The sequence below is a fragment of the Lontra canadensis genome, unplaced genomic scaffold (assembly GCF_010015895.1).
Source record: "Lontra canadensis isolate GAN:19392208 unplaced genomic scaffold, GSC_riverotter_1.0 scaffold49, whole genome shotgun sequence".
In the NCBI taxonomy this organism is placed as follows: domain Eukaryota; kingdom Metazoa; phylum Chordata; class Mammalia; order Carnivora; family Mustelidae; genus Lontra; species Lontra canadensis.
Window position 1 is genome coordinate 5,435,025 of NW_022631043.1, and position 10,919 is coordinate 5,445,943.

Sequence of the window (10,919 nt, forward strand, 5' to 3'; positions counted from 1 at the left end):
GTCAGGGGTTCACCTCCCAGCCCCAGAGACAGAGGGGCTCTTCTGCAGCCAGCCTTATCAAGTGTCACCGTCCCCACGCCATCTCGGGAGCAGCCCCGCCACTTGAGCCAACTGGCACCATGGCTGTCTGTCAGAATCCCCCCGAGCCCCCACCTACCGCCCCCACATATTGGTGTGGACAAGTACTGGCCAGCCTCTCAGACATCGCCACAGCAACCGCGTGCCTCAGACAATACACAAAAGCGGGCGGCATGTTTCGGAGCGAGTTGTCATGTTTGTTACCAGATTGCTGTTCACACCATAAGCGTCCTATTCCTTCGGTTTAGGAAGGGTGAGCACTATCCCAGATCTCCCAAGACCCTGCAGTGCCGTGGGGGGATGAAGTTGAGAACTGGACCAGGAACTCGAGGCCTCGGTTTGACCCCTGGCTCTCCTGCTCTCTAACTGTGTGATCTTGAGTCAGATACTCAGTGTCTCTGGGCACTGGGAGAGGAATCTGTATCTTCCAGGATGGTGGCAAAGCAGATTCCTAAGGCTCATCATGGGCACTAAGTGACCGTGCTGAAGGCTTCTGACTTTCCCTCCTCCCCACTCCCCGCAAGCATTGTCCCCGCTCCTGTGCACCCGGGACACATCACACTGGCATCTGGTTATCTGCGGACCCCTCTGCCTCCACAGCCCGAGCACCTGGCTGGGCGGTCAGTTTGCAGCAAGCCCTTGACACCCGTTCAAGTCCGTTCTTCTGAAACACGGGCTCTGACAGCACCACTTCCCAGCTACCTGAGACAAATGAGTTTGTCATGTAAGACAAGCACCAAAAGATGGCACAGCCTTACCTAGAAATCACTCATTTACGTGTCAGGAGGAAAGGCACCAGGCATGTTCGCTCTGATCCCCGGCTCCAGACAGCGACAGGAAATGCACGTTCAAACCTTGAGTAGATTAAAAAGTCTTAACACGTGAGGGGGAGGACACGGAGGAACTCCTCAAAGTCCGGAGCCTTCCAAAGTTCAAAGCCCAGCCATCAGCCCGAAAGGCCTCCCTGAGGACTAGTTGATCTGTTAGAGGCTCGCTCCTATTTGCTCCATCAGGCTCCCCAGCCTCCCGCGGCCAGTGTGCAGAGACACGGCGGGAAGGAGCCGCAGTGGGCAGCTCGTTCACGAGTCACTCGCTTTTAGAGGTGAAGAAACTGTTGCCCCGAACATTTAAGTGACTGAAGGCAGGAAGTGGAGAACTGCACACACATGCACACGCGCAAACACACATGCACACGTGCACACACACACGCGCGCGCGCACACACACACACATACACACTCCACCCGCGCCTAACGACAGGTGGAATGGACCTTTCAGCTCAGGCACTCACATACTGAAGACACCTGTTTGTCTCTATATTCATGTTCCCCGAAAGTCCAGTCCCTCCCCTCGCTGTTGGGTGGACTGAAACCCCCGCCCTCTAGCAGACTCATCGGGTCAACAGGAAGGGAGCCCTCGCGGTTCTTAGAACCTCCGATGGGAACCACAGTATTGCGCACACGCCCCCTCGTGGCCAAACGTGGAAGTACACACCCTCACAAGTTCACGCTGAGTCAGGTTATCTCCCCGCTTGGGTCGGACTTGGAAGCCGCCAAAAGGGAATCACGAGCAGGATTTAACTCCTTCCCAGGAGAGAGGAGAGTGAAGCATCTTCTTCAGTGAAAGACTGAAACATGGAAGGTAAAGAAAAAGAGGAAAAGGAAGGGGAAATAGGAGGGAGGGAGAAGAACTCAGGAGTAGAAGGAAGAGAAAGGAAGAACACAGAGTAGGAGGTGAGCACGAGGCAAAGGAAGGTTATGGAAGGGATGTTCCTCTATGCTGAGCCTCTGCCTGTTTCAAGGATAAGCACGCTAGGTAACGGAAAATAACAAGAATTGCCGTGTCCAGGGTTGGCGTGTCACAACCAGTCAGGTGTGTACGGATGAGCAGGTCACCCCTTGATTGACCCCGTCACTGTCTGGCTCAGCAATCTTTCCAAAACCCTACGCTTTCTCTGTCTCTATCTCTGAGATTGTAAAGGAGTAGCTACTAGTTGTTGTTTTCATCCTCTTTTATTGAGATCTGATGAGAACAATAAAGATTTGCAGAGAAAACCCCGAAAAGTGCTCTGAGTTCCCAGGTATAACCATCGTAGAAGTGTGTTTTATTATTTCCCTCTGTGCAGCAGCAGCCTTCTGTCCCCTGCTTCCTGGACTAAAAGGGGATATGTGATGTTGGACTGCCAGCGCACTTGCTGTATTTCAACAACACATCAAATTATCACAACCTCTGGTGCTTTGTAAGGTGCTGTGATTTGAAAGTCGCTGTTGAAATAGAACATATTATTGCCACAGTAGTAAAAAGATCCATGTCCATCTCCTAACCCACTCTTTCTTGTCGACGTGCATAGAGCTGTCCACAAAACAATTCCAGCCACATTAGCCAGACACTTTACAACAAACCTGCACATGTCTGAGTTCGGCACAATGCTCATACAAAGCATTTTGGGAAGTGTCAAGTTCGTGTCCAATCAGCCCTCAAGGGGGTGATGACATTTGGAGAATCTATTGCAAAGCAAACACATCCAGGTCACATTAAAAAAAAAAAAATGCTAGTGTTTGCTTGTGCTTTTCTGTTGTTAAAAAATGAGGAGCTAATCTTAACAAAAATGGCTGTGGAGGAAGAAGGGACATGAAGTCGAGGTTCTGTACTCACACCCACTGAATTGCATGAGAAAACATCTCAGAACAGGAGTGGACTGTTGTCAGTAACCATGGGCTTCCCAGGTGTCCCTATGGACTTCATGCTTTGGGTTCTGTATCACCTGGCACTAGCTTCCCCGTGCACAGCCTTCATCACTACCCTGTATGTATTTATAATGGCAGGTTACACACCTCGAAATCCTTTGCTTACTGTTAATGGGCGGGGGCGCGGGCGTAGGATACCAGATAAACTCATGCAATCTTGATTCACTTGATCCAGCCTGGAATGGCAGCTGGTACGTGGGGTATGTGTGGGAAGTTCCAGCTTCCTCTGGTGAATCGTAGCTGGAGAATGAATTCTCTTGAGGTTTCCGAGCCACACTCACTGGTAGCAGCCTTGCGAAGCTACGGCAGCTTGACTGTACGAACCACAGTAATGTGGGCACAGTTCTACACAGTAGGTTACCCTTGAGCACAGAATGGCTGCAGCCACCAGCTGAGGATCCAAACCCAGCCATCGGTCTACCCACAACCAAAAGAGTGCTTTGTGTGAAGCAGCCTCTTCTGGCCTCAGTCTGCCCACTTGTGGAATGAAGACAGGATCATTCCCACAAGCAGTTCCTTTAAGATCTCCATGAGGTAAATGGATATAAAGTGCTCCGTACAGAGTCTGACACCCAGCAAGCCCCGAATGGAGAGCATATATGTAAAATACCCAGAAATATAATGGGAGCCACAAGTGCAATTTTAAGATTTCTAGCAGCCACATTAACAAGGTGAAAAAAGGATGCCTCAGTGATTCAGTCGGTTAAGGGTCTGCCTTCTGCTCAGGTCATGATCCCGAGGTCTGGGGATTGAGCCTCGAATCAAGCTCCCTGCTCAGTGGGGAGTCTGCTTCTCCCTCTCCCTCATACTCTCTCTTGTTATCTCTCTCTTGATCCCAAATAAATAAATAAAATCTTAAAAAAAAAAAACAAGGTGAAAAGGGACAGGTAAAGCTCATTTTAATGAGATAGTTTCTTTAACCCCCTATATCCAGAATAATTTTTCAGCATGTAATCAATACTCTTATAATACTGAGATATTTTATGATCTTTTTTTCATGTTAAATTTTTGAAATCTGGTGTGTACTTTGCACCTATAGCCCTTCTCAATCCAGGTGCAAATGGTTACAATAAAGTGTTGTCCTATCAATACCATAAAGATAAATTTTCTTTAAGATTTACTTGACAGAGAGAGAAGCCTGATGTAGAACCCAATCCCACGACCCTGGGATCATGCCCTCAGCTGAAGGCAGATCCTTAATTGACTGAACCCCTATAAAGATGCATTTAATGGAAGAATATCTTACGCTGCTCCCATTTTAAAATTCAAATTCACTTAAAACTTAATACCATTAGCTCCAGTTCTTCACAAATACTAGCCCCAAATCAAGCACTCATTAGCCACATGTGGCTAGTGGCTGTGGTACCAGGCAGTACAGATCAGAAGAAGAGGTTCGAGGGCATGAAATAGAAACCCCAGCTGTCAGCTCTCAGCCAAACAAGACGTGTCCCGGTCTCACCCCACGTGGAGTCCAACATCGGCTACAAAATGTGCGGCGAGATGTCAGCAGTGTGCCAGGCTCCTTCAGTCTTTCTGCTTCACCCACGTTAGGGTGTCACAGTGGGATGTCTCCACCCCTCCCTGGGCATCCGACCTCATTCCAGGGAGGCAAATGTGGGGAGGGGGAGGGCTGACAGGAAAATGATCCTTACCTGTTGAGTCTGCTCTGTTAAGTTTTATGAGAAGCCCCATGTAGTGGTTCTTGCTTAAGTATCCGTAACCAGAACTGTAACACACACAGCCAACCTTACCTGCCCAGGACAGAGCTGGTAAATACAGAGTTTTATCTGGACATGTTGATACCCCCACAGAAGTGGAGTTCCTCCAGGAGAAATAGGAACCAACGGACATTTGGTAGCCCCTGTCAAAGGTGACACCGCAGTTATCATTACTAATACTGCCAACCTTCACCAAGAATCCTTAAAGGAATAAAATAATAAGAGAGGGGAGGAATGTCTCTTCCTTTACCCTGTTTGAGTAGATACGGTAGAAGCAAATGTTCTGAGCATCTGAGCATGAATGAAGAGTGTGACAGGGCTCGTGAGGGGTGGGTCCCCATCCTCAGGAAAAGGAAGGGTAGCGCAGAGCCTCTGTCCCATGCTTCTGCCAAAAAATACCTAGTTCAGGCAGAGGGCTGCTTGTGTAGCAGTGAAGGTCATCGTCTACAGAGCCAGCTCCTCTCTAGCTGTGTGACCTTGAGCTCCTTGACGTCTCTGTGTTTTCTCACTCACTCTGAGGAAGGGGATTATAGGGGCGCCTATTATTATGATTACTTAGATTATTAGATTATTATGAGAATTAGATTATTATGAGATTAGATTATTATGAGAATGAAGTTAGCTAACATTTGAAAGTGCTTAAAACAGGGCCAGGCGCCATAATATGTGCTTTATAAACATTGCTTAAATAGAAAAATCTCAGCTCTGTAAACAAATTTTGGCTCATTGATGTCCTCAGCGTTCGGTACTGGTCTGAGACACTGTTCTCCCTCCAGGGCCGAATGCAGAGCAAAACTGTGTCTGTCTGTCCAGGAATAAAAGATAGAAAATGATGAAGTCAGCAAAGTCGAGAGATCTGTTCACTGACACAAGTCACCGAGATGTACTGTTTGGCATTCTATAGCCTGAAAAGTATTGATTCTTTTTGTCTTATGGACAAAACAAAACTCTCCCGAAACTTCAAGGCCACGAAGGAAGGATTTAGCCGACCGGAAGTAAAGTCCTACCTCTTCCCTGCCCAGCTTGAATGTGTGACTTGGCCAAGATATGCTGCCTTTCTCTGAGCCTTCATTGTCTCATCTGCGAAATGGGGCTCCTAATTCCAGCATCAAACATTTCCTCCAGGCAACACAACACTTTCTCAGTGAATGCAAGTTGTTTCCTCCCATCTTTTGTCTCTGAAAATCTGTAAGGCAGGAGGAAGTTTGGAAGAGAACTCTTTTGAGAGACTGAATTTCACAGACAGGCTCAGTGACTTAAACATTAACGAATTTGGAGCCACGTGTACGTCAGGGTTTGTCTGTTTAACTAAGTCACATGCAAAGGATGCATCTTGCTTGTGCAGATCAGAAGGCTCCCCGCTTTTGCTCTGAGTGTTTTGCTTTGGGCTCATACCTCAGAGGCATAGTGGGAAGAGCCCAGACTTTGGAGCTCAACCTGTCAACTCCTTTAACAAGTGACTTCTTTTCTTTCCTTTTTAACATTGAAAGGTCTTTTCACTTCTGAAAAATCAAGACCACTTAACTTCTCTAAGCCTCAGTTTCCTTAACTCTAAGTATCTACCTCACAAAATATTGAGGTTGATTAACTAATACTGTGTTCATAAATTGCCCGGCACATAAATTGGGGGCTTGGTAAGCGATAATTGTTACAGAAAGTGAATGATAGAAACTTAGGCTTCTTGTCAAATCACACAGACTCTGTAAAGTGGGTAGAGAAAACAATCTACAGAAATTACCTCTTTCGCTGATGATTTATTTTCTAGATTTCCTGGAATACAGAGTAGAAGAGAACACTCCAAAGCTTTACTGAAGGAGCCGTCAGGTTTTAGTGGCATGAGGACAGTTGACTTCAAGTGAGGTCCAAGGAGATGTGCGATGCTGGAGAATTGCTTCCAAGCAGATCTTTAAAATTGGCTGAGGATCTGAGGCTGTGTGCAGAGCAGTTAAGTCACTGCATAGTTGCAACAAGACGTCAAGTTGGCTCTTAAAACAGGCCCCTCAAATTAGTCTAAGAGCCCTTATAACAAACGAGCCTCTGATTAAGAGATTAATTTGGTCTTATTTTGCATTTGCTTCTTTGCCTTTCATAAAATAGTTACCTGCCCTTTAAAAATAGCTTTTGTTTTACTCTTCTTCCCAACCCCCCAAATCCTACTCTCTTTCAATGTTCTCTCTCATGGAGTGTCCTTTCTGTCATTCCAGAAACCTGGAGGCCACTGCCTCACCTTCAGGCCCACAGTGATTCTGTTAGCAGTATCTGTTGACTTCCTCTCCCAAATATCCCCAGATTCCCCCATTTCTCTGTCCCTGCTCTGCCTTTTCCTCAGAAGCCTCCTGCCCTCTGGCTTTGAGCCTGGCCCTCATCTGTGTTGCACCCAAACTGATCTTGGCCAATGCAAGTCTGCTTATTTCCTTCTGGCTGAAAACCTTCTCCACTGCTGGTAGTTCTGATGAAGACCCAACCCCTTCATTCAGCCAAGAGAGGCCTGTGGATTTGTCCCTGCCTACTTTTCAAGTCTCTTCTCGCTCCCCCAACAATGATCTATGGGGTTGGGGAAATGTACCAAGAATTCATTGAGTGGAAGCTTCATAATCTACAATGGCTTCCTTTTGCTCCAAACATCCCCCTGACTCTGAGTCTGTTAACCCATGTCCCATCCTCCCCTCTGACAATGACTGTTGACCCACATCCCTTCATTTCCTCCCCACCTCTTTGCACACAAAGCCCCAAAGAGCTCTTCTATGACTGGCCTCTCCCAGTGGGGGCTGCAAAGGAAGTATGGTTCACTGGTCCACCAGAACATACTCGTGGAGAGCTAGGACAGATTCAGCCAATCTCCCGTAGCCTCAACCCATCAGAGCATCCCACACACACATATACAGGCACCCACAATGCCCCCCAGACTATCACAGTCAAGCCAGTGCCCGGACACTAGACAAGCACTAGGTAGATGAGTGTGGCCAGAGATAGAGCAGCTGTTTCTGAGAACAAAGGGCACATCTCCTCACCAGTTCATAATCCTTTTGTGTTTTTCTCCTCGGTGTTCATCTGTCTATTGATCAGTGTTTACTGAGTATATATAATCACATGTCAGTTACTGCTCCAGGTTTTGGAACAGGGACACTGCCCTCAGAAAGTATAGAGTCTAGTGCAAGAGATAGACACGCTACTTCCTGGCTCTATGACCTTAAGGAAGTCACTTAACCTCCCGGTGTCCCAGTTCCAGTTTACCTATAAACTGAAAATATGGATGTCACCCTCACAGCACTGTTACGGAATGAAATGAAGTAGCATATGTCAATTACTGACTTCATAAGGTTGATATGAGCTATAATGAGATAGTACAAGAAAAGGGCTTAGAATAGTATCAGGATAACGTCTTCAATAAACAACAGTTTTGTGTATTGTTATGTGAACAGAGACATGTAGGGCTGCAGATTGTACCAGTTCTCTGAAGAAAAGGAATTGAGGCCCTGGGGGGGATGGAGAATGATGGGAGGAACTTCTGTGGGTGGAATGACCAGAGAAGGCTCCTCTACAGAGGTAACCGTTAGGACGTGAAGGAGTCCACTGTGAGACTCAGCGGAGCCAGAGGGCTCGGGCCTGGGATGTAGCAGAACCAAAATGGTTGTCCTAGGCACAGAGATGTGGTTCAAACATTTTCCCTTCAACTCCTCAGATGTATCCTCAGATGAGACTCATCACCTTTTGGAGACTACGTTTTAATGACAATGTCATAAAGGTAAAAGTAACGAAGACAATAATGTCGGTGTGGTAGATTTTAAATAACAGAACTCATGTCAGTTGCCGAGCAGAGAACCCTACACATGGTAGGCATTTAATAAATGCTGGGTTGCATCTGCTTCCCATGCCCAAGCATCCTCCGAAATTAATGCTTGCCTCCTTTGGACCATTTGCATAACCAGTAAGTCAGACTTGGAAGCCACGCCAATCTAACTCCAGATGCTGGGTCTTTCCCCCTTCACCAGTCTGTCAAAGCCCAGACTGTTGCAGTAGCTGATACATGTCTGGAACACTGATTCTAACTTGCCTTTTCCATGAATTCTCTCTTTACTCCTCATGGTGTCTCAGTGAAGAGGATTCTATGCTTCCCCCCATCTTACAGGGGAGAGGGGCCCCGAGAATGCGGTGTCTTGCCCAACTTTACCCAGCAGTGGGCTGCCCAGAGTGTCCTCAGCCTGTTAGTCAGGCTCCCGCCCATGTGCAGACTTCCTTCCGGGGCCGGCATGGAGAAGGGTTTGTTCTTGTGTTCTCCAACCCCTCCATTCCTGAGGCTGGATCCTACTCTTGATTACTGCTCCCCTCTTTCAGGAAGGTTCTGTCTTGCTCAGGGCCACGGTGATCTGAGCTGAGCCGGAAGCATCCGCCATGTTTAGTTGTAAATGTCTTGCTTGTGTGTGATGCATCTACCCCTCCAGCAGGCTGAAACTGCGCCTGCCTCCTCTCTTCCTCACCTGCATCTCCTGTTGGCCACTACAGAGGTCTGGGGAGCTGCTAAATGGTCAAGTCCTGACAACAGTGGACGAGAAGGGAGGGAAAGCAAGGAAGAAGATTGGTCCCTGTGATTGTAGAGGACGGAATGGCACTATTTCTTCATAGCTAGAAGTAGTGCTGAGTAATCTCTCAATTATAACAGCACTTTTTCTGAGGAAGCCACATTTTCTGAAATAAGAGTTAGGACACATTTCTGAGAAGAGAGGTGTGAAGAGTCCACAAGGTTCGGCTGTTAGGATCAGGTTGGGGGGAGTTGTTGGAATTAGTGTCTCGGCAGTATCCACCGAAGGCTACTGACCTTGCCATTTCACAGATAAAGAAATTGAAGCCCAAGCTCATTCAGCTTCTGAATCACTGGTGGCACTGAACGAAATGGTGAAACCCTTTCTCCTTGAGAACCATCGTGGTGTGTGTCCATGCCTGGTCTTGCCAGGTTCAGCGTAAACCTTCTGTGGTCCATATCACGGATCATTGGAGCTTCAGTCCACGTAAGACCATGACTTCTCACCACATTTCAGGACCCACTCTGACCTCCCCCGTCAAAGTGCCCATCTGATGACGAAATTGTTAAGTTGTCTGAAGCACCCTGGAGAGCAGGCTGCAGGACACTTGTCTGTTCCACGTTTGGGCTACAGCACCTGGGACAGCTGTAGTCTCCTGCTCTTGTTCTACATCCCAGAGGATCACTTTTCTTGCTCCCTGACTGCACCACAAGCTCCTCCTGCCCCCCCGGATCCTCCCATTCTAACTGGAGAACTCACCTTGACAGCAGGCCTTTCTTAGATGAGGGGTCCATCCTCTGGGCTCCCAGAGCCCGGGCTTCCCCATGGTATCACGGTCTCCTCCAAACACTCATCCCTCGTCCCCACTGGGCTGTGTTTTCCCGGAGCCCAGGGACCACAGGTGTTCAATAAATGTTAGTCAGGTAGATGAACAAATGACTCATCGTTGTTGTTGCCATCAGTTTGTGGCATCTTTCCACGTAATCAGTTAAGCAAAATTGAGTTTAACATGCATCACGTAAGCCATCTGCATACATTATATCTGACATGTTATACTGGATAGATGGCTCTGAACAGTGGTAATTTCAGGGAGACTACATACAGATAGCTAGTTTTAGCATTTAAGTAAAAAAAAATGCTATAGTTATTATCTAGATAATTTTGAGGAAGTGGAGGTGGGGAGAGCTTCAAATACAGGGCATTCATTTCCTGTACTCATGAGAAGCATCAAATTTCTGGGTTTTATCAGCTAAAAGTTTGAATGTGTGTTAAATTACTTAACAGTTTGTTATATGTCAGGTGTAGAAAGCCAATAATTTCCAAAAAATGAACTCTACATCCATTTTAATAAAACTGAAACCTGTATGCCCAAATCTTATTTCTGTTTTTGTTTTTTCTCCTGTAACTGATATCCAGGAAATTCAGGTGATAGTGCCTACGTCCACGATGATCAGACTATGTTTCAGTCCTTCCTTCATTCATCCATTCAGCAAATCACTGGGTCTCTCTGCCCGGGCTCCACGGAGCTGCAGGGGGATGGCCTCGGCCTCAGGGAGCTCCAGTCTCTGCTCCTCGTCTGGGAAGACACATCTTACACCAATAAGCTCACACACCAGCATGGAAATCACATGTGTGATAAGTGCTCTGAATGGAGACAGCAGTGACCCGCTGAAGTCAGGTGGTCAGGGCAGTGCCAGCTAGAGGGGGAGCACTTTGTCCTGGGTCCTCATTCTATAGATGGGGAGAAGGAGGACTGAGCATTTTGACTCTTAGAGAAGGCCAGGGACACAGATGAGATAGACAAAAATCTTCTCTTCCCAGAGCCCAAGATTTCCCCACTCGTCGCAGCCTTGCTTA